We start from the raw sequence: 25,244 nt of genomic DNA, 5'->3' as shown, positions 1-25,244 counted from the left end.
ATTTGCTTCAAATGGTACATTGATTTTACACTCATCAAAACCTTTCACTCATTTGCATGATATATTACAAAATCATGTTTAGAAGTTGCATAATATCAGTCTTGAAAAAAAAAAAAAGAGAAAAGAAAAGAAAACAGTAAAATCTTGCGGCAGATTGCGCGAAAATAACCAAAAAGTAAACATTTTAAATCCCCCGATTGCAGGAAAAGCCTCAAAACAAAATGTATATTTGTTTATATTCGAAAAAAATGGCAACAGATATTTCATTTAACGATTTTCTTCACGCTACAACTACAAATTTTAATAAAAGCATTGTTACGAAAAGTTGAGATGAAGCACTGAATAATGATTTGAACCGAGGAAAGTCTCCGAAAAATGGAGATTTCATTTTGAAACCAAAGAGTCATAATGAATAGTTTTTAATTGATATCTACGCTAATTATTATCGGAGGATTATGTTAAATAGCCAAACATAAAGACGGGAAGATTACGAATCCCTCGATACTTGGCTCGATGATCAGTTCCTTGGCGTTCGGGAGAAGTTACTTGGACGTACATACATAGATACATACAGTGAGAAGCAAAGGGATGTAAGTGTCAAATTAAAATTTTTTGGAGATAACCAATTCGAATGATAGAGAAAACCACTCTTTTGTAAGGGAGGGGCGGGGGGGGGGGCAAGAGATAATACTTTAAGCCCTGTAAGGTGCTGTTATACTACATAATTTAGAAAAAAATATCAATTAAAGCCTACCTAGGATTTGAGCTTTAAAGGCGTTTTACTCAAAACTTTAATTCATCCACTTATATACCTTTGCTTCTTGCTGCCTCCACCGGTGGAGAAATTTTAAAAGACATTTTCAAAAATGTCTGCTTAGGCAGAGTTTTGATGATGTACACAACAGTAAAAAAAAATCAAAATAGCACATACTGATGCAGATTTATTTTTAGCAATATTTCAAGAAGATGAATAACGATAACTTGCGTCCCAAAAAGTTTAAGTTCAAATCTTTCTACCCATAATAATAGAGAAGCGTTAGCAGGTGCACTAAAATGTAAACGGTTTCGCAATTTAATCGGAAGTCATCAACATTGTAGTCAAAACATCTGCAAATCAATCATCGTTATTTTTTTTTAAGCTTTACATTTACATATAGAGCAACGAAACGCAGATATAATCTTTAGAAATACGGGGAAAACATCGTAGTCACAAATAGTATGGAATACCACAAAACACAACCAGAAGCACAATTTAACTTATATCGTGCATGTAACTGAATCCACACAAGGCTGTATCGCGGAAGCAAACGATAAGTGCTGCTTTGCATCAGTAATCAGTCAAAAAGTTGCAATTCAAACTCATGCTTCTGATAACCAAGTTTTAAGGTTTGTAATCAGATTGTATGTTCTTTTTCATCGTGAAGTTTTTTAAGAAGCTATTGTAAAGATTCGAAACATTGTTCACTTCTGGAACGAATGTTCCTAACTAACCAATCAAATAAGGTGAAGAAACTGTCATAGGTTTTGAAATTATGATGGAATGAATAATTGCAGCGAAAAAATCACGCACCTGATTAGATGAGATGCTTTGATAACCTAAATTTATAGAAAACATTCCCTAAATCGTAATCTCTTGCACGATATACAAATTAATGCATCCAGATTGAAATGTATTCCAAACCTCAGGGTCTCGAAGAAATTATAACACTTTCTATTGCAAAAGATTTTTAAAATGCCATGGGAAATTTTCAAAAATAAGCCCTTAAAATTATTACGTACAGAAAAGAAAATGTATTCTTGCATAATATGCAAATTAGTGAATCCATACTAAAATCAAACCCAAACCTTAGAGTCCATAGGAAAATAAAAATCTTTCGATTCCAACTACTTGAAATTTCTATAGAAAATATCGTAAAAAAATGCTCCAAAATATTTTGTATGTAAATGCAAAATATTATTTTATGATACAATATCTGTGCATTCAGAGAAAAAATAGGTCAAAATCTCAGGGTCTAGACGAAATTTGTATTCTCTCAATTGCAAAAGACTTGAAATTTTTACAAGAAATTTCGTGTACAAATTGCTTTAAAATATTATGTATGTAAACAGAAATGGAATCATTTAAGGATTTGGGTACAAATTCTACATTGAGTACTTAAAACTTTTCAAAGTGCGTGAAAAAAAATTATAAATATTCTGTTGTTAAGCAGCTAACTGTTTTTCTTAATGTACAGAGCGATGTTTGTAAGAAGAGAGAGGAAACATGGTAACTTCCGTAAAAACCTTCAAAAGTGCATTGGTGATAACGGAAAGTGATGATTTCAACACTTTACTTAACATGAATGCTATTTCGTTATGAAGAAAAATACAATCGGACTTTGGTTTAATGTTTGTTACTATGTGCGTTTAATCGTTTTCCCCCCCCATAAAATCGAAAGGAAGAGCGAAATGATATTTTTGCACTTACCTTAACCTTACAAACCGGTACAACGGTTGAAAAGAAAAAAATGTTTTTTTACAAGATTTGGGCATTTGTTCATTCATCAGGACTTTGATTCAAACAAAGAATAATTTTTCCATAATTAAAGTGTGCAAAATCTTTAGTAACAAAAGACCAGCATTTTTATTATTATTCTTGTCTCGGAAAAATTAGTTGTCTACTTAATAAAGTGAGGAAGATACTGTACGATTTATTTCTTGTTGATTATGTGCTGATATTTTATGAATGTTTAAGAGATATGTAAGGCATCGGAAAAATGAACGGTTTCAATAAGACTTTCAGCTTTAATTTCCGTAAATATTTACTAGATATTGTTCATTAATGCATCCTGTATGACATGTCGGAATCTACCGTTTTCTGCTACGGATAATAGATTTTTTTTTTTTTTCAATGTCGATGATTACTCCTATGAGTAAAAAATTTTCAGAAACATTAAAAATTAGGTGTTGGGCCAAAAAGCAATTCCCAAGATCATGTTGTAGGTAAAAAGAAAGTAGCAAACCCATTTGAGGATTTCTGAAAACTTTGCTGATTACATATTTTGTATTTTAATTACATTGCCGTAACATGTTTCGTTGAATTGGGGGGTATCACCTTCTTCGTTGAGGTCTTCGAAACGTTCGCTAAATGGAGAAATTTGTCATGGGGGAGTTGGATTTTTACCAATAAGTTTTTTTTTTTTTTTGTAAGAAAGTATTGTCATTTTTTTTTATTCGAAAACTTTTGTCTTTTCCGTATTATCCTTTATGTTATCCATTAGGTATAAGCTGATCAAAACTACTTTTGTGAAACAAACAGCAGGCATAATTCATTAAAAAGTACTTTTTTGTGAAAAATGTGGGTAAAGAAGTGTCGAGAAAAGTGTTTAATATGAACTGAATTTTCTTAAAAAAAAACATTAAGTCCCAAAACTCGAAGTTTATCATTTCATCCACTGCCCTTTTTTAAATTATACTTTAAGTTAATATTAAAAAATTTAATTAAATAAATTTTAGATGTATATATTTCTAAATGGATCTCTAAAGGCAAACCAGACGTCCCGTCTAAATATAAAATATTGTACTTTCTCATATACCAACAACGATTTTTTACCACGAAATAAATTCATTTTTGATTAGCTAAGGTTGTAAATTTAAGTGGTGCAGAAAAAGTAAATAAACCGCATTTTAGAGCTGCTATAGCACGGAATATTTGCGATTGGCGAACATTAAAAAAATTATATAAATGCATAAATTGACTTGTATACTCGTATACTTCAAGTGTTCAACGAGCGTCAAAATTTGACAAAATGGAGATTGGTTTAAATTTTTGCTTCAATGTTTTTTTTTTTTTTCATGCTAAAAGACGGAAAAGTTGTGCTTGGTAAAGCTTTAAATAATAATTAAAAAAAAAGAAAAAAGTGAAATCGGATAGTGTATTCGAATCACGCAACAAGCCTAAAATTCAAAGAAAAGCAGACTTTCACCGTTTGTTTTTAAGTTATTTTTTTTACGTTTTGGTGCAGTTTTCTTTAATGCTATAGGATAGAAAAGCTGAAACGTATACAGCTATGAACAAATTTGTCAAATAGTCTGCTTACAGATCACCTTTCTATCCCGCAAATCTATAAAAAGTTAAAATTTCTCTAAAATACGCTTTTTAATAATATTTTTCGTTAATTAAAAACATTTTTTTTCTAATCGTAAATGATCTGCAATGATATTAATCTGACTATAATTCTAAAAAGGAACTTGTTTGAAAAACAAAGGATGATTTTTAGTTTGTTTCACCGACAGTTCGACTATCAAAACTGCTTTGCAAGAGTTGCAGGCGAGTAAAATTCTCGATACCTGCTTGCAATTCTGGCTTAGCTGTGGCCCTGTTTGCAATGCTGCTTATGGAGCTTTCTTAAATCAGGAAAGAAGCAAGCTATTATATTATACCTATCAAAGTTTACTCTAAAGTTCCAAAGACGCGACTGGCTTCAAACGGGAAGATTTCTGAATTTCTAAGGAGGTTTCCGAAATAATATCAGGAAGGTTACTGAATTTTATCGGAAAACGTTCCTGGCTTTTGCGAGACATGTTACTGGCAGAAATTGGGCACATCAGCTGCCCATTATTTTCCAAGAAAGCTTCTGAAACGTTTTTACAGTGTATGTGTTCTAAAATCTATCATAATTGTTTTCTAAAACAGACCATAAATATGTTATAAAACCTACCCACTCCCTCGATTTTTTTTATTACTGTAAAACTACAATGCTGGCCAAATTATTTGACTAAGACTGTTTTAAAAGCAAATTCTTTATTGATTACATAACTATAGACACATTAACGAACAGTGGAATAATTATCTAATTTTTAGTATGCACTGTAAAAACGATTCAGAAACGTTCCTGGAAAATAATAGGCAGCTGATATGCCTAATTTCAACCAGTAACATATCTTACAAAAACCAGGAACGTTTTCCGATAAAAGTCAGTAACCTTTCTGAAATATTGGAAATCTCCGCTGTTAAAGCTAGTCGTGAACATTTTAGAAAAATTAAAGAGGTTTAATGTATTTGATTTGAACCTCCCTGATTTGCCAAGAAAGCTCCAGAAGCATTAGCGCAAACATGGCCAAAGCTACGCGAAAATTGCTAGCAAGATCCAAGCATAATCCTTGGGCCAGCAACTTCCGCCTCGCATAGCTTCCAATGACTTATTTGCTCCCATTGGATGCTTAGTCAACTCGGACGAACCGTTGACAAACTAAAGCCGGCATGCTAAATAAACACACTCAGTCAATCTTTAAACTGGTAGCAAAAAATATTTTTCGCACCAGTGAAAAGTCTGCTTTCGTGCATCTTTTAGCAATTCAGGAAACTTTTTTGCAAAGATACTTGATTTTGCGCGGAAATAGGTAAAAACCTCTGAAATGCCAAAACGTTCCACGGAAATAACCAGTAACGTTTCGGAATTTTTTTACAGTGCGCATTCACTTGTTCTTGATGAGCCTTTTAAGTCTTTTTGGCATACTTTTCACAAGGTTTACACCGTTTCTTAACTTTTAAAAAAAGGAGGTAAAAAATTGTTTATACTCACTATTATATATACTCACATGCACATACTCACTAATTACCTAAAACTAACTTTAAGTAAAACAGAACACACTAATAAAAAGAACGAGTTAACTGTTTAAGATGATTGAGGTTATGTTCCTGGTAGGTAAATAAACAAATCACATGAACAAAGCAGACAGTGCTGCCACCTGCAAACATCAAATTAAGGTATAGTGACGTAATAATTAGTGTACAGTATGTACTGTACTTTAACAGCAAAATAAATAGTATTTTAGTAAAAATAGTGTACAAAAAACAAAACAAACAAAAAAAAAAAAAAACTCTTTTGTCCAATAATTTGGCCTGCACTGAAATGCAAATATAAAGTGACCTGGATTCAAACTACTATTTTTAATTTTTAAAAAAAGTCTATTTTTTGAGTTAAAATAGGCAAAAGGAATCTAGACCGACCTTTGGCAAACAACAATTCAGCAATCTTGACAACCATCCTATGAAAGGACAAGTTCCTTCCAAATATTTATCCCCCAAATATAGCACTGTGATACACTATAAATTACAAATATAGGTGATGCTCCAGGAGATCATTAGGATGTATATGAGAGGGTGGCCCAAAGGGGATAGATTTTCGAAGAACGCTCGAAAATTGTAGTTTTTGGGTTTAAATCGCAACAATTTTCGTATTATTTCTTAGCAGGGTTCTTGAACTTTAAAATAAAATGTGATTTTGTACTATTTCAAACCCAATATCTATTTATTATCAAACTTAACAATCATGTGAAAAACCCACTTTGCCCTACCATTGAGCTCAAAAAGGGTAAACTTAACTAATTGTGATTTGGTACATTTTTCAAACAAATATGGAGTTATAAATGATTGAACTACTTGATTAGCTACCTGCCTGTACATAAAAAATGTAAAACAGTTGTACTTATCCAATTGAAAGTCAGTATATTTGTTTATATACTGATTATAAACCATAAAGAAATGGTTTATAATCAGTTTATAAACAAATATACTGACTAGTCTATAGTTTATAAATAAATATACTGAATTAGTTTATTAACTCAAAAGTTAATTAAAAGATTAATTAATTGTGCCATCCTATAATATAACAATTTTATTATTATTAATTTATAACTTATAATATTGAAAGAGAAAATCTAAGTCAGCACACGACTCACGTTCTTGCAAGAAAGACGAGTCAAGAAATTTTAAATAAATATATGATTAAATCCTATACCAACTTTGCCCAAAGGCACGATTTTTATTTCAATAAATATAACCTTAAATTAATAATTAAAAAAACGGAATGACCATCGTAGTTTATAGATCGATAGTGTCAGAATGAGTTAATACACTTGTGTTTGTGAGATTGCAACACCACGAAGGACTTACGCGAGTGATCTGAAAATTGCAGGAAATGTAAAGTAGGGCCTGATATGCAAATAATTAGAATTGCAGACCGGAAGCTTATGCGTATGCTGAGCAGCGCCTTCTGAACGACGGATCGAACCGATTATAAATAGACGTCTGTAGCGAGGCGTGTATGATTAACGGTGGTTATATGCTACAGTAAACGTTAACTGAATCTTAACTATGCCCCTTCGACGAAAGAAAGCGAGATTTGAGCTAATTCCGGAGTTTGAACGGGGCAGAATCGTCGGCCCTCGTAAAGCTGGATTGTCTTATCGTGCAGTAGCCGCTCGTGTGCAGCGTAACAGCAGCACAATCATGCGTGTTTGGAAACAGTGGACGGACGAGGGTCGGACAGCTCAGAAATCCGGGAGTAGACCCCGAAATGTGACGTCAGCTCGCGATGACAGGCACCTGATGCGTATGGCGCTACGGACCGCACAGCTTCTTCTAGACAATTGGCAGCACAGTGGTCAACAGCTACAGGTGTTTCATTGTGTGCTTCATCAATTCGGAGACGTCTGTTGCAGCGTGAGCTGCGCGCAAGGATTTCTTTATAAAGGATTCCTCTCCCGCAAAATAATCGCCGCCTGCGGCTACAATGGGGCAATGTGCATAGAAGCTGGCGTGCTGATTGGCAACAGGTCGTCTTTTCTGACGACTCCCACTTCAATTTGCGGCACCATGATCTCCGACTTCGTGTCAGGCGCTATGCAGGTGAACTACACATTCCAGATTGCATTATCGAACGCCACAGTGGACGAACACCCGGACTTATGGTCTGGGGTGCTATAGCACATCATGGACGATCACAATTGCTACGAATTGTGAGCAATTTGAACAGTAACCGATACATAAACGCAGTTTTACAGCCCCAAGCTATTCCTTTCCTGCAAGGATTGTCAGGGGCTGTATTCCAACAGGATAATGCCCGTTCGCATGTCGCCAGGACTGTCTAATCCTACCTTGATTCGCAGCAGGTACAGCTTCTTCATTGGCCTGCATATTCCCCGGATATGTCACCGATTGAACATGTTTGGGATTTCGTTGGGCGCTTTGACAGACGAACTTTGGTTGTTCACAAACAATATGGAATACTCTTCCGCAGGCAGATATTCAAACTTTTTTTCACTCTATGCCGATTCGTGTAGCAGCTCTTATTGCAGCGCGTGGTGCGTGGTTATTGACAATAAAAAAATAAAATAATGAATAAAAAATAAAAATAAGCTGGTCTTCGACTAATCACAAGTTACAAAACTTCATTTAAAAAAAAAAGAAATGTTTCACTTTTTTAATTTTAAGCCTGGTTGCGCCATGCTGCTTTGCTGGGACGGAAAATAACTCGGGGATTTTCGGGTAAACACGACATACGTATTCATCGCCGCTAACACACCATGGGGGGGGGGGGGGGAATACGAGTTCCTACCCGCTTTGGGCCACCCTCTCCTATGTATTTTATTATCACGGCCGCAGAGAGCCAAGGTGAACCCCTTGTGAGTTATGTCGCCGGGCCCCTCCAGCCGCCTAAAAAAAGAAAAGAAAAGCGAGGTAGGTAAGAAAAAGTAAAGGGTGAGAGGGATAAAAGAAAAGTGGAAAAAGAAGAAAAATGGAATGGGAGAAAAAACAAAGCAAAACTGCTTACTAGAAAATTAATTCTTCTTTAGGTGCCAGAGTAAAGTTTTCTTAATCTTGACATTTTCTCTTATTCGGAGTCCCCCTCCCCTCTTTGCCTTCTTCCTTTATTTCTTTTCTTTTTTCTTTCCTTCTTTTCTTTCTTTCTTTTTTTGCGTCAGTATCGCCGCCCTCCTCTCCAAGGCCCGGTTCCCTAGTTTCCGACTGGACTGACATGCCCTCACGTCACACAGGACAAGCTGAAAGTGTCTCTGTCTGTCAGGATCTCTGTGACGCGCATAGCGCCTAGACCGTTCGGCCGATTTTCATGAAATTTGGCACAGAATTAGTTTGTAGCATGGGGGTGTACACCTCGAAGCTATTTTTCAAAATTTCGATGTTGTTCTTTTTCTATTTCAATTTTAAGAATATTTACCTGAGCAAAACTACCATAAGATGGACGAGTAAATTACCAAATTATCATAACGTGGATCCGTAACATGGGCAAGCCAATTAGCGAGAAAATCTTCATACATTATTTGTAAATATACAGGCGAAGCAAAAGACCTTTTAATTTTCTACTACGGGTAAAGCCGTGCGGGTGCCGCTAGTGTTATGAAAAAACAGTTAGTATTACATAATTATAAAACAAATACAAAAGAAAAGTATACTGGTTTTGAACTCGCATTTTTAATTTAAGGAAAAGTTTACTTTTTCAGTTAAAATAGGAAAAAGTAATCTTAACTAACCTGTGGCCGAATATTAATTCGACAATTATGACAACCATTCTGTAAAATGGTAAGTTTGCCCCAAATACTCCCCCCCCCCCTCAACTACAGCACCGTGACACCTACAAGTGTAGATGATGCTCCGGAAGATTATTAGGATGCATGTGTATTTCATTATTTCCTTTTTTTTAACTTGCTGTGTAGCTAATAGATTCTCGGAAATTACAGAGCCAGCTGCAAAGTTTTTACCTAGATACTTCAACTATGACAAAAGAAGAAATATTTTTACGAGGTGTTCATAATTTTTGCTTCTGTGTAAGTACAGCTTACACTGTTAAAATAATTGGCTATACAGGCTAAATAAGAATTACGGGGGAAAAAACCTTTACATTCGTGAGCTATTAAAAAGTAGTCGCAGGGATAAACATATATTTTAGTGTTAAACTACAACAAAATGTTGATTTATTATCCGAATACATTTCGTGAAGTTAGGTTTCTCCATTGTTCCTAAATGAACTCTGTCTAAAACATTAATCTGTCATAATTTCTTCTGCTTAATCGCGGTCTTGATGTCTTAAACAGCGTAAATTACATCATCCTGAATCGCGTCGATACAACTTTTGGAGCAACTTCTTTAGAGACGTTTTAAAGGTTATATCGGATAATGCAAGACAATTGGTTTAGGATTGAATAAGGTTGAATGATACACCGATTAATTGGCAGTATCGATTAATCAGCCAGTAAAAAAGCTCTTTGGGCAAATTTAAAATTCCCTTACCACACTGAAGTAAAAAGAAAAATGTTTTTCGTTAGGTAAAATGTGCCCACATAATTTTACCTACACTGTTAAAATTTTTCCGGAAAATTTACGGTAATTGTTACTGGCATCCATGTTGCCAGTAACTATTACCGTAAAAATCAAATGTTACTGTAAAATTTTACGGTTTCCTCGGTAGGCCACAGCAACTAATTGGCGCTGGGATCGCTTATTTCTCCGGTATAAATTACCGTAAAAATCAGCGATGCGTTAAGTTCGCCATTTTACAGTAACAATTACCAGAAAACCTTCCTGAATTTTTAACAGTGTAAGCTGAAAACATACTCCCTGAAGCAGTAAAAGAAATCCTGATGTTATGGCGGCCACTGCCCATCAAAACTCTCTCTTTCAAAGAAAAAAGGTTCTGATTTAAATACGCTAAAAATCATTTAAAACCACCATTGCTTAGCATTTAAAGTTAAATAACAAGATAATAACTAATAACTATCTAAGCCGAAAGAAACTGCCAATTAAAGAACCAAACAAATAAAAAATATCACTAAGTTTAGATTTATCGTTTAAAAATCCTCATATATATAATAGCGAATGATCGAGTAACACTCCTATCGTCATCAACAATGAAACTTGCTCCACGATATGATAATTCGATAATATTTTTTGTAATGTTTGAAATGCAGAGAAATGCTTTATTTTGACGAGGCCGAACTTGATCCGGTACCTTAACTGTTTTACTGGTAAGACTGTCATTTTAGGAGATTGAAGAAACCAAAAAGAGTTCAACAATGAACGGTATCTACTGGAGTTTAGGGTTAATCCACTGGAGTTAGGGTTAACATTTCAACTATCAAAATATCACCAATCAGGCATTTGCTTCTTTCAAATGTAGAAGCAATTTTTATCCGTCATACCTTAACGGGCGATTTTTTAGTATTAATAAATAAAAATAAATAAAAAAATATCAATAAAAATACCCACTATGTTTATGCATGCCAAAAAAGTAGATGATAGTTTAATTCGAGTGAATGAATTTCATTGGTCTCGCAGCGAAGGATCACGTGGTTCTCTATCGAGCAGAAAAGAGAATAGATTTTGAAAAACGTCTGTCATTGAGCAGTGTGACCACACTATGCTATCTTGATTTCTGAATCAGCATCAAGTCAAAATCTTCCAACGCACAGAGCATTTAATTGTATTGAAATATTTAGTGCAATATGTATAGAATGAAAATCCTTACTTTCCTCCGAATAAAAAAGACTTTTATTGAAATTCGGAACTCCAGCGCTCGAATACGCTACCTTGCGGTGATTTACAAAACTGCCGATGAAACTAAAACATTGCCACGTTGCGTTCCACGTGTGTCTGTTGACGTAAACACAGGCAGTTTGTTCTGAGTATTTATTAACGCAATCGATGAGTCTTAGTTTGCTTTCAGCTACAGAAATTAATTCGTCCCTTAGTAGTATTCTCGAGCTTCTCAAAATAAAGTTAGTTTTCCTTATTTCCTTCTAAAATATGAGTTGATCGAAAATGGTGAAAGCGAAAACTGGATTAACAAACTTGGATAACGTTATACAAGGTAAAAAATTTTATTGTTTTGTATGAATTTGTAAGAATATGAGTTTTTTTTAAATCTTAAATTAATTTAACTAACCATCTTTTACAGCAGCATTTAGTTGGAATGGACGGTATGCAAAATATTTTCTTGAATATATTATCGTAGAACAAAATGAAAAATGTTTCACCGAGAAAGAATTTACTTTATTCCTTTTATTCTCAGCTGAGAGGTTTCGCCAAATTTGTTTAGGGTTATAGTTTTAGTATTGTGCGAGCAAAGTAGCCTTGGCGAGATTTCGCGTTTTTAGTTAAACCATTTTTAGTTTTTATCATGAGTGGAATAAAATGGTAGTAAGATTACAGAATTTGATAAATAAAAAGAAATAATGATCAATCAACTGAAAAGAAAACTACCACCATGTATCCGTAAGAATTCTGTAGATGATTTGCATAACTTGACATAATTAAATCGTAACTCAGAAATTAGAAAAATCGAAACAGAAAAATTTTAAATTAACCGATTCGGGAATTCGAGAGAAATAACTCAGCAAAAAATGCAAAACAATAAGCGCTAGCCAAGCAAGGCAAAGAAGTATCATCTTCTTTCGATAATAATTTGTACTCGTAATATTGAATTTTCTAGCATTAATTGTTGTTCTTGTCAGGCCACAATTATTATTTAGTTTTATCAAGAATTGATAAATATCGAATTCAACATCGTGGAAATAGCTGCTTAGAACTACGAACTAAGTAGTTTGCATTAATCTTTGACGTTTAGTAATGCTTCTTGAATTCTCATTTCTACGTGGGCCAGAATATCCACAAGACTTTGAAAATTAATTTAAAAAGAATAAAGCGAAAAATATCATACATACGAACAAAAATCACAACACTTTTAGCATTTTCTTCGTTACCACATGCGTTTGTTTTACTTTTTAAGTCGGCCATTAGACAGTGACTGCAGTGCCCCCTATAGTTCGTTGGAGTTGCGAATACCCCAAAGCTGTTTTTATGCGATGGATAGGGACCGCATAAAAAGCTTACGTAGTCTCACGTAGAAAATAACCCAAAATGTTATATTTAAACGAAATCAAAACAAACCAAGTGATGATAATTTTGCCGACTCACGAAAAATTTCCCGAATAAGGAAATTTTTGAGAGGTCACAGTAACTCCCCGGGATGCTTCTGTCGTCACTTGAAGACACTACCTCGCACTCGTTTTATAAATAATTTCCACTTGTTTTATAAATAATTTTCATATACCGCACGCACACACACACACACACACACACAAAGGACCGCACAAAACAAATTTGGGTGTATGTGTTACAGAGCATACATTTCTACCAAAAAGAAACACGGCTTTTATGAAAAAAAAAAAAAAAAAAAAACTTGTTAGCTGTATGAAGAAACACATTTTCACTAAACGTCTAGTTTTGGTGAAGGTGAATTCAACAAAAACGATAATTTTTAAGAATTCTTTTTATTCGCCAATTTTATTGAAATTATTTTAAGAAATACTAGAAAACATACCCAGCGTTGCCTGAGTCACTAATAATATTGAGAAACATCTAATACTTTCGTTTATTAATTTTAGCTGCGCCCCGCGGTTTCACCCGAGTTAAAAAAACAACAATGTATTAAAAACTATTTTAAGCTCAATTTTTTAAGTACAGTAAAAAATTACACACCCTTTCCCCATCTATGTTTTCCGTTAAATAAGAAAATTGATTTTTTTTTTAAATTTCAATAAAAAATAATTGAAAACCCTTGAATTATAAATTATTTAATTTTAAATGAACTGGGTGCTGAAAATCTTCCCGCCCACAACCGGGTTCGAGCCCAAGAACCTAGGGTTGTTGACTCAATGCTTTACCGAGTGCACTATTGGTGCAACAAAAAATACATCATGATTATAATTGATTTAATTTCAATTTATTGCTGCTCCACTCCTATTAGTTAGCGCGTGATGTTATATAGCCTATAGCCTTCCTCAATTAATGGACTATTCAACACAATAATAATTTTTCATTTTTGCCTGGAATCCATTGGAGCCTTAAAACGCGAATAACTCCCAACGTAATTAAGTAAGAGAATTGAAAAAAAAAAAAAAAAAAAAAATGCGTAGAACGCAGAAAATTATGCTCTTTCCAATGATATATAATATTAATATGTGCAAGTGTTTTTTTTTTTTTTTTTTGCCCCTATTATGGATTTATGGGAAAATTGGGTTTTAAATTGGAATAAAAACACTTTTTAGCAACTTTTTTCGAGCTTTTAATTTTGAGTACATGAACCCGTTTTTCTTGCCCTAGGTGCGCGCTGTAAACAAATGAAGGCATCACCCCTGCGAAAAAAATTTGATATAAAAACATTTTTATTTCGGGAAAATCTATCTCTAGATAATCAAGTAAATCCACTCACAGGAATCCACTGTTTTTTTGTAAATTCTATTTCTGAAAATTTTATGACTAGCCCTTCAAAGGGCTAAAGTAAGATTTTTTTAATATAGTAGATGGTCTCATTTCTAACTTATGCTAACATTCTGAATTCGAAATGATTTTGAGCATCGAGTTGTTGTTGAACACTGATAAACAAATGACGTCTGTTACTAGATGCTCAACATTCAACTATGGATCACGGAACATAGCACGAAATGATATCGAGTCGATTACTGAAATGAAATACCAGACATAAAGTTCTAATTTTAGGAAACAAATTATTCAATATCAGCAGTAATTCTGATTGCTGATGTAACACGAACTGCTATCGTGTCGATTACTGGAAATGAAGTACCAGACGTAAAGTTCTTATTTTAGGAAACAAATTACCCAATAATCAGCAATAATTTTGATCGCTGATATAACACGAAATATCGAATCGATTATTGGGGAAAAGTACCAGACGTAAAGTTCTAATTTTAGGTAACAAATTAGCCAATATCAGCAGTAATTGTAATTGACAATGTAACACGAAATAATATTGAGTCGATTACTGGAAATGAAGAACCAGACATAAAGCTCTAATTTTAGGAAACACATTACTCAATATCAGCAATAATTCTCATTGTTGATGTAACACGAAATGATATTGAGTCGATTATTGGGAATGAAATACTAGACGTAAAAATCTCATTTTAGGTAACAAATTACCCAATATCAGCAGTAATTCTGATTGATGATGTAACACGAAATAATATTTAGTCGATTACTGGAAATGAAGAACCAGACGTAAAGTTCTAATTTTATTAAACAAATTACTCAATATCAGCGATAATTCTGATTGCTGATGTAACACGAAATGATATCGAGTCGATTATTGGGAATGAAGTACCAGACTTAAAGTTCTAATTTTAGGTAACAAATTACCCAATATCAGCAATAATTCTGATTGCTGCTTCCCAATCTGTGAAATTGAATTACGGTAGCCGGAGGTTGATGTTGCTATATTGTCTATAGTTGAAGTTCAGGGTTAAAGGCCAAGTGGTAAGTACATTTTCAATATGAGAAACCATGCGCAATTATCATTTCATCACACTCTTGATGGAGGTCATGGTTCCGTCGTGATAAATGGTCGTGAAAAAATTGAACTTGTAGTAAACGAGTGGAGATTCATCAGACAGAAATAATGCTTAGTCTCATAGGTGGGGAGAGTCACGAAAAAGTCGTTTCACTAAATATGTAAATTATCATTGAGTTTAAAGAATATTAGCTACTGGTTAAAAGCGTGGTGCTGATAATTGATGTGAAGGGCAAATGATGTGAGAAGGAACTCATATCTTCCTTTTTGGAACAACCGCTGATTGGCTATAGATAGCATTAATTTTTAAGTATTAATTAAAAGTTGTATATTAGCTTTAGAGTGTTGGTGTTTTTCATCAGTGATATTTTTCAAACTAAGAAGCAATTTTACAAATAGAAAAAATGATTTGACGACGAAAAAAGCGACGCGACGAGTCAGGTTTTTTTTAAAAATCTGAATGGGTTTTTCATAAAAACAACAAAATGTGTTTGTCAAGTTTTTTTTTTTTTTTTTGGATACTTGTGGATTAAATATTCCCAACAAGTATTAAAAAGTTAATTCGCGTTAGGGGAGATTGGGGATACTTAATCCCTGGGTATACATGATCTCATAACCAAAAATGAACCAAAATCATTAAATAGAGATTTGAAACCTGAGATTGATGTTAAAGTTGTACATAAAATCTGACAACACTTTGTTTTTTTCAGCCATTTTGTTTTAGCTCAAGAAATGATTGTCTGAATGTATCAAGGGAAACTTTTGTTTAGGAAAGCATTCTGAAGTTTACATTATCCAACATATACCACTTAAAACAAATACTGAAGTGTAATGTTGAAGTATAGACAATCTTTTATAATTGAGACATATTTTTAGTAAATTACCACTGATTGTTAATAATATAACAAGTATATTTGTAAAAATCGCATATTAGGGATAATTAATCCCTTCGTTTAGAGGGATCATGATCCTAGGGATCAAGTATCCATATGACAATGTAAACACAATGAAAAAAAATATATAACTGTTGTTTACTTAGTTGACATTAACTTTAATCATTCAAAACCATATTAACATAATACAATTTATCAAAGTATGAGTAATAGATTTATTTAATCATTGCAGTAACTATGCTAAACAGTGAAAATATCAGTTTGCACTTGTAACCCACATAACACCTCAAATATCTAAACATAAACAAACTCAAATCATGAGTTATGTTTTAATCAGCCAAATGAGCTTGAACAAGTTGAAGTAGATGTCAAATCTTTGTTTGAATGAAAAAAAAAATGATTTTGCTATAGTTAGATTTACATCAAAAAAGATAGTTGCCCATTATGTGGACCCATTAGCGGATAGAATGCTTAGTTGGATTTCTAGAGTTCGAAGTAAGTTTTCTAAAGCGAAAAGGTAACATGTTTAATCAATCTATTTTTCCTGAAAAATTGCGAAAGTGTAGTAAATGAGAATAAATCTGTTAAGTTGCATACATCCAGATGGATTGAGCTGAACTTTAAAAACTACAACAAAAGAATTGTTCGCATTTGACTTTTCAGGTTTTGAAAATATTTGCTAGACTTTCTATTCTTTTCTATAAATATGCTGATAATTACATTTTTCATCCCTCTTTTTTAAACTTTATTCAATTGATAAAACCCTTAATTTTACTATTGCAAGACAAAAAGCAAATAACTTGATTTTTGGTCTTTGTCGTCCTTTTATTTTATTTGTTGTAATTTGAGTTTCATTGCGTTTTTTAAAAAAACATTGTTAGTTTTATTTATGAAATATATTGTTCACAACAGTATTAGAGAATCAGTTACTGATCAAAAGCATCATAAGTTCATTTAAGTTGTGTACATATTTTTTTTCCAAATGTTCACTTTATTATAATCTAATTAAAAAAGATAGAACTAGTATTATTTTTAAATTCATTATGTAGAAGACAAAAATTCATAAATAAAGCAGATCTAAAGAAACGTTTATGTACTTTCTCAGAGGGATCAAGTATCCCTCATGAAGGGATCAAGTATCCCTCATGAAGGGATCATGTATCCCTTGATGTGGGGATACATGATCCCTTTATAAAGTTATTGAAAAAATATTTTATCAAAACTACCTGTTTAATTTCAACTAAAGAAAAATACTGGCAGATAGAGGAAAAAATTTTCTTTCTTCACGTACTTTTTTGGAAAAAAAAAAAAAAAAAAACTAATAATTTGCAGCCGAGAAAAAAATTGAAAACTAAAGTGGGGGTCAAGTACCCACAGTCTCCCCTATGTTATATTTTTTCTTAAAATACTTGTAAAACTTGTCCAAAAGTGAAAATGTTTCAATTTACCGATTTAAAAAAAATATAAATAAAAATTAAAAAAAAGTAAAACGAAAAAACGAAAAAAAAAACAATAATAGTAAAAATAGTTGATTTTTGTTATTCTAAACACCTAACGCTTTTCTTTCCGATGGAGTAAATTTATTACTACTAAGGTAATCTTAAAAAAAAAATCATTTACTGTATTCTTTAAGTATTATTTCTCACAGTTTTCGTGTTTTATATCTAACAAATAAAGATTTATTGCAGTGAAACAATACGCTGTTTAAAAAAAAATCAGAAACCTCGCTCATGCTACGGAAATATCATTTGGAAACTCTAGTTGCAAATTGCTTGAAATAGTTTCGTAAATTTTAAGCACTGATTTCTGGGGGACGCGAATAAATTCTGATTTTCTTTCTGGTAGTGTAGTGTCAGAATATTTATTAGTACCTTATTCAACGGAAGATTTTATTATTAATCGAATGTATTGTTTCGCATTTGACTAAACAAGGATGGAAAATCCCACTTTTTAACAAATTGGAGTAAAAGCTGTCCAGATGAAGACACTAGTATGAATGTTTATGAAAACAAAAATATGCGATTAAAATACGACGGATGGTTAAAACTTTCTAATATTCTATGCATTATTGCATGCATAAATTTCGTGGTATTAGAAGACATTCTATTGCTTTTAAGATTAACCGAAATATGATAGTTCCACTGATCCTTTCTTCCAGTCAAACTCAATTTCATTTCTCACTGGTTGGCAGTTTTGTGTTTCAAATCTTTTTCCACGGCTATTAAATGGAAAACGAAGAACATGTACCTACGTGTCATTTCTGATCATTCACGCCGCAGAGGATCCAAATGCGTATCTATCACAAGGGACACGCCTAAGATGGCATACAGAATTTCAAAAGATCGATGGAAGTGTTTAATATGAGAAGGAAATCAATTTTTTTTGGCCTTGTCCCTTAACTGGACACATGTAAACAGGTCCGCCGGCCTTGGAGTTGGTAAAGCTTCTTGAGTTCTGCTCGATGCAGTCTTCGAGATTCTGCAATGGGAGTGGCTCGTCAAAGGAACCTTGGAATAGATGAACGGGGAAGTATAAGGTAGTAAAGTATTCGTGTCTTTTTTTTTTTTCGAATTGCGATAACACACAGATGTGCATCCCATAATGAAGTACACTGAGTCTGTTCACAAGATAAATCAGATGGAAATTTCATAAGACTTATTTTCTTCCGGTTTTGGGTTTCAAGAGTTAAAAAAACCTCTTCAAGTCAAAAACGACAAAGGATGAAATATTGATTACGTATTGCGTGGGCATATTGCCCCACACTTCGTTAATGCCTACATAATCTTTTTCAAGGTTCTAATTCTTTTGAAAAATATTTCTGCCGCATACGGTATTGCAGTGTTTCTGTCACGATTCCCCCCCCCCCCTTCCCCATATTCCTCGTTGCAAAAATATTAAAATGTTATAACTAGGTACTTGGTATGCATAGGATTTTGGATACTGTCACAAGTTTATTAAGTGTACTAATATTAACTTGTGTTGAGATTATGACTAGAATGGTACCATACCACGCAATTATCAAACTTTGTAATAGAATTAACAGTTGTTTACCATGTAATGTTTTGTTGAATTTCTTAAATAAATATATAATACATTATCTATATATTTGTGATGTATATAATATATACGTCACAAATATGTCAGATGTAAAATACATGTAGTTTTGAATTTCATCACAGTAATCGTTACTATGTGCTGATTCTTAATTGAATTACAACGTTTCATATTAAGTAATTTAAAAATGTTTAAATAAATCTCATAGATGAACTATAACATGCACTGTAAAAAAATTCCGAAACGTTACTGGTTATTTCCGTGGTAGGTTTCGTGATTTCAGAGGTTTTCACTTATTTCCCCAAAAAATCAAGCATCTTCGCAAAAAAGTTTCCTGAATTCCTAAAAGATGCACGAATGCAGACCTTGCACTGGTGTGAAAAATATTTTTGCTACCAGTTTAAATATTGACGGAGCGTGTTTATTAAGTGTATCGGCTTTAGATTGTTTATAGCCCGTCCGGGCTTCCAATGGGAGCAAATAAGTCACTGGATAGCTACAGCTTTTGCGAGGCAGGAATTGCAGGCAAGGAATATGCTTGGTTCTTGCTTGCAATTTTCTCTTAGCTTGGCCGTGGTTGCTCTAATATTTCTAGAGCTTTCTTGGTAAATCAGGAAGGTTCCAATCAAATGAATTGAACCGATTTAATTATTCTATAAGGTTCACGACTGGCGTTAATAGGGGAGATTTTTTAATATTTCTGAAAGGTTACTGACTTTTATCGGAAAACGTTCCTGGTTTTTGTAAGCTATGTTACTGGCTGAAATTGGGCACATCAGCTGCCTATTATTTTCCAGGAATGTTTCTGAATTGTTTTTACAGTGTGGATATACCGAATTGCTATGACTGAAATGTTTGTTTACAATAAGCTTATTCAATTTTAGCATAACGAAATCACTTTTTGCAACGTGTACTCAATTGCAATAATGTACATTATTTCTGAAAAAAATTTAAATGATACACTAAACTTAAAAAAGAGAAAAAGTCATGTAATGAATGCACTATACACGTGCATGTCTCATGTAAATATAGAAGTGTCCCAATGTTTTAAGAACCATTATTCATAATAAGTGCCAATTTCGACACATCAAATGGTGTGAATGCATCTTAAGATGTAACTTTAAATTACTGATTCTTTTCGATAGACCCTACAAGATCAAAAATAGGACAATTTCTTTACATTAAAACTAAATACAGATATCAGCCTTAATTAAACACAAACAATGAAAATAATTTCATAAAGATTTTTGTCGGATGTTCTGTTACTCATGAGCTCAAGTCTTCTGCGTTGAAAACGTTCTTTTTTCTTTGTAATTCAAAATACCTGCAAGCAAGAAATTCTGCAAATTTTGCGTTTAATTGACGAAGTTTATACGAATTTACAATTGAAAAGAGACCTCCATAATATCGAAGATAAAGAAAGTATGTCTGCATTTTGTTCTTGTTCGAGTGTGTTTGGTTTAACGAACGTTTTACGCTTGATGTGGTATACCAACAAGAGTTTTGAGAACATTACCTTTTGCATAAAATGTACATTTAAACCACCGGTTGGGTAACAGATACTACTTGGAGACTACCAGTTGGATAACTGATACTTTTAAACTACTACCAGTTGGATAACATATTCCCAGAGCACTGACGGCTCGATAACATTCTGGACAAATATCGGCTGGGTAACAGGTACTTTTTACACGACTGCAGATTCTGTAACATATACTCTGAAACAGTTGCTGGTTGGGTGAATAGATTCTGCTCGATCAGTACCGATTGGATTGTACATACTCCGAAATAATAACCGTTTTGGTTACTCATAGACAACTACCGTAATGTTTGTAAAAAATTGGTCTTTTAAAAAATTTTAACTTGCAATTTTCTTTTGCAGGAGGGATACCACACCGAGGAAAAAAAAAAAAAACAAAAAACTGCAGTGTTTCTAGAAAAAGACACACGATAGAGAGGGCGGAAAAAGAACACCTGCTTCTCGTGATTTGCCATTTTCTTGTTCAGTAAACTTTCGTATTAAAAAAACATACATGTATAGCCTCTTTGCTATCAAACTAAATGCTTCACAACTAGCAAGTTCATAAAATTGTTATTTATTTTTTATATAATTTAGATGATACATTTGTAGATTAGTTCAGGTATTTAAGCTTTGTAGCAATAGGCTTTGCCTAATGCCTTGTCTAGGGGCCGCAGAAGTCTGACTGCAGATAGGGAGGTTTGAGTCTGAATCCCGACTCAGGTATGGATGTGCTTTCTCTCTCCTGTCCTTGTCCTTTCTATGTGTGAATGTGTTGTGGTGTGAATCGTTGCCTATTCTTTAAACAGCCTTCATGGCATGTGTTTGTGTATACTGTTGAAGTTGGACTTCACACCAAATTACTATACAGTCGGGAAAGGGAAGCAACGCACTCCAAATTGCCAGCCTACATAAGCTTAGCACAAGACAATAGAAAAAATAAAACAGCTGTAGTAAATTTTGTTTAATTCGATGTGCTGTTGAATTTCCTAGTTTGATGCAAATGCACTTGCTTAATTCAGAGGAATATATTTTTTCAGTTCTGAAAAGAGTAATTTCTGAAAAATAAAATCGTGCCATTACATTTACCTCTAGATTTGAAGGGAGAAGATACGAAATTCTTTTGTGTGTTTTGGAAAACCAGGTTTCACGAAAACTACTGCTTCTTCCCGGACTTATAAAGCATTCTTAGAGAATGATTCAGATCTTACAGGAGGTACAATTGACTGCTTAGTTGAATTATGCGGATTACATTGTAATGTTTGCTTGGACTTAGCTTCGCCCCGGTTACAAATTGTCAAGAAAACATAATCCTTGAAATTTGGTAAATAATAAGACACTAAAATATATACAAAATAGAAGCAGTTTTATCTTTATTTCATTCATTATTTAAAGTACAAATATGCACTACACATGGAACAATATGGTACTGACTAGACGTAGAAAGGATATATTACTATTACAAAAGAACAAAGAAGAATGAAATACAAATAAAGTAATCAAAAAGAAAGATTTTGATTTAACAACCCTTTGCCAATTTTGAATAGCCCACAACAATACTTTAAAGTACAATATTTACATAGAAAAATAGCATTAATTGTAGACAGAAAAAGATCAATTCATTTAGAGTAGGTACTTCAGAGTAGGTACAAAATACATTCATTGATTTCATAGGAAAAGTTAGCCTACAAAGGTTCAGAAAATGGGTTTTATGCCTCAGTTTATTGTTGTGAAGTGTTCCGTTCTTAATTTACTTCATTGCTTTCAAACATGCAATTTCTTAAATGTATAACACTTTCTCAAATACTTAACACAATTTATTAAACCATTTTAAACATGAAATAATCTCTCCCATAACTACAATTCAACAGGCAATAGAGATATCGTTTTGAACAAAGACATGAAAGAACTAACATTTTAAGTTTGATTATGTAAAGGCACTAGACATAACTTTATGTGTACCATACCGAAATATGACTCATCAATAGCAACAATGACTGTGGAGAAAATCATTGATTAGAAATGAAAGGACAGAACACTTTTATAAATGATGTAAAAAAATAAATGGCACATATGTTTGTACATTTACTTGATAGTTAATTGACATTCATATCTCATTTGTTAACTCATTCTGACTCACGGATTTTATTCTTAAAACTAAAGCCCAAAGCATCAACAGCTTTTGTGATGACTATGAAGATCCAGTTCAAATTGATTGATTTAACAGTAAATAAAAAATTCTGAACAATAATTTCTTGCATCTTATTTTTGATTTGCGCTGCAAAACTTTAAAAATTAACATCAACAGCTTTCCTTACGACTGGAGTCATCAGGGCGTTTTACTTGATTGCAAAGTGAATAAGCAGTTGCAATGAATTTTTTCAAGCATTTAATTTTCGAGGTGTGCTGTAGAATCAAAGATAAGCATCAACAGCTTTTGCAATGACCATAATTAACCAGTGCATTTTGATTGATTACACAGTAAATAAACATTTCCATAAAATAATTTCGGTCATTTAATTTTTGATTCACTCTGTAAAACTACAAATTAACATTAACAGCTTTCTTTACGACCGGAGTGCAACAGGGCGTTTTGATTGATACAAAGTAAATACGCAGTTTGAATAAATTTTTTCAAGCATTTAATTCTCAAGACGTGCAGTAGAATCCAAAATAAGCATCAACAGCTTTTGCAATGACCATAATGAACCAGTGCATTTTGATTGATTAAACAGTAAATAAACATTTCCAAAGAATAGTTTCGGACATTTTAATTTTTGATTCGCGCTCTATAATCACAAACTAGCCTCAACAGATCATTGCTGGAATGTACCAGCGTGTTTTGACTGATTTTAAAGAAAATATACAGTTTAAGCGAATATTTTCAGGCATTTAATTCTCGATTTGCCCTGTAAAATCAAAAAAATAAGCATCAACAGCTTTTTGCTATAACCTAAATGCACCAATGCTTTTTGGTTGATTGCCCAATAAATGAACATTTTTTGATGAATACTTCAGAAGCGTATTTTATATTGCGTTACATAATTTTAACATTTTAGTAACTTGGCATCAGTGCTTTGGAAAACGACAATTTTTTAAGACACATTTATTATAAAAGAAACATTCATTGATATAGTAGGTAGTACTATCACATAAAGTCTTTCAGCATACTAATGACAGTATAATTTGTATTCTTTGCTCTATCAAAAATAACGTGTATTTACAAGCAAACTTCTCACCTACAAAATAAACTGCATACTTCTACCATATTTCTTTATTAAAACTATGGAGCATATTATACTATGAAGAAAAAATGCTTCAATCAGTCATTTTCACAGTATAATACACTTTTGTACATTTTTATAAAAACGTTATCTTGTTTATACCGATAATAAAATTTCAAGATAATAACAAAACAAATTTCATGAGTAGCATGCTTTATTTTGTATTGAGAGTGTACAAATAGTTCTATGTTCTTATATGATTTATTTCTAATTCTTTGGTAAAACATTGAAAAAGCAAAATATTTCGTTCTTTACTTTGATATAAAGTAAATAGAATAAAAGTAATCGTGATTCGTTGTAGAAAAGCTATACCTATAGTTTAGAAAACCTAATGAATCTACTTGATTTAAAAAAATAATGTCTTACGCTTTCATTGAATGAAAATTTAAGCACATTACCTCATATGTGGAAGACAGGTGAATTATTGTACATATATTTGTAAAAAACATATCAAATATGTTTCTATAATATAATGCATTTAAACTAAAAATACTAGTAAGTACATTTGTATAAAAATAATGTGCATTTAGAGTCTACATATATATGCAAAAGGCAATATATTATTGTAATAGTGAATTCAATCGAACAAATATATGAGTATCCAAAAATGGATGCACATAACATGGTTTTGCAATTCGAAAAAGAATAAAAGAAGTCCAAAATTTCAGAACTCATTTTTGTAAATTGCTATTATGTTTTAGACCATTGTCTATTCTTTGAGAAGAGTATTTCAAACTGTAGTACAGAAATAGATAAGTACTAGTTATTTTTTTAAACATAGAGGATTCCATGTATTTTTGCGTTCAAGTTGAAACAATAAATTTTTCAATTAACCAGATAATCTTAAATATTTAAGAAATAATACTTTGTAATGATCTTTCTTCAATTATTATATTATTTTATGAAAAAAAAGTCAATAGTTATATATTGAATGCATTTTTAGTTTTAAAAAAGTAGACATGATCTCTGCGGCAAATAAATAAGAGTAATAAAGTCTTCAAGAATGGGAGAATATTCTTGTTACTTGTATTCATAACGTTAAAGCTAACTCACTTAATTTTACAATATACATATATAGAGACTTATATACATAAATCGAAGACTTTGGATGTTTTGTGCTGTTCATTCCATTTTAACAAACATCGAAACATACATTTCCATTAAATACATATGTTTACAAAACCAAAATTGTTCCCTCAATCTCAACCAAAATTCCATGTCTTACAGAAACAGGTACTTTCCTTTCAGCTGATGATTGACAATTTAATGTTGAAGAAAAAGTGCTACAGAGTTCAATAATACTTTAAAATATTGTACGTCATATAATTCGGTTCATTGCAATTGATTT

The sequence above is a fragment of the Uloborus diversus genome, chromosome 8 (genome assembly GCF_026930045.1).
Source record: "Uloborus diversus isolate 005 chromosome 8, Udiv.v.3.1, whole genome shotgun sequence".
NCBI classification, from domain to species: Eukaryota; Metazoa; Arthropoda; class Arachnida; order Araneae; family Uloboridae; genus Uloborus; species Uloborus diversus.
The sequence above is the reverse complement of the archived record's forward strand: the minus strand, read 5'-3'. Positions refer to the sequence as shown.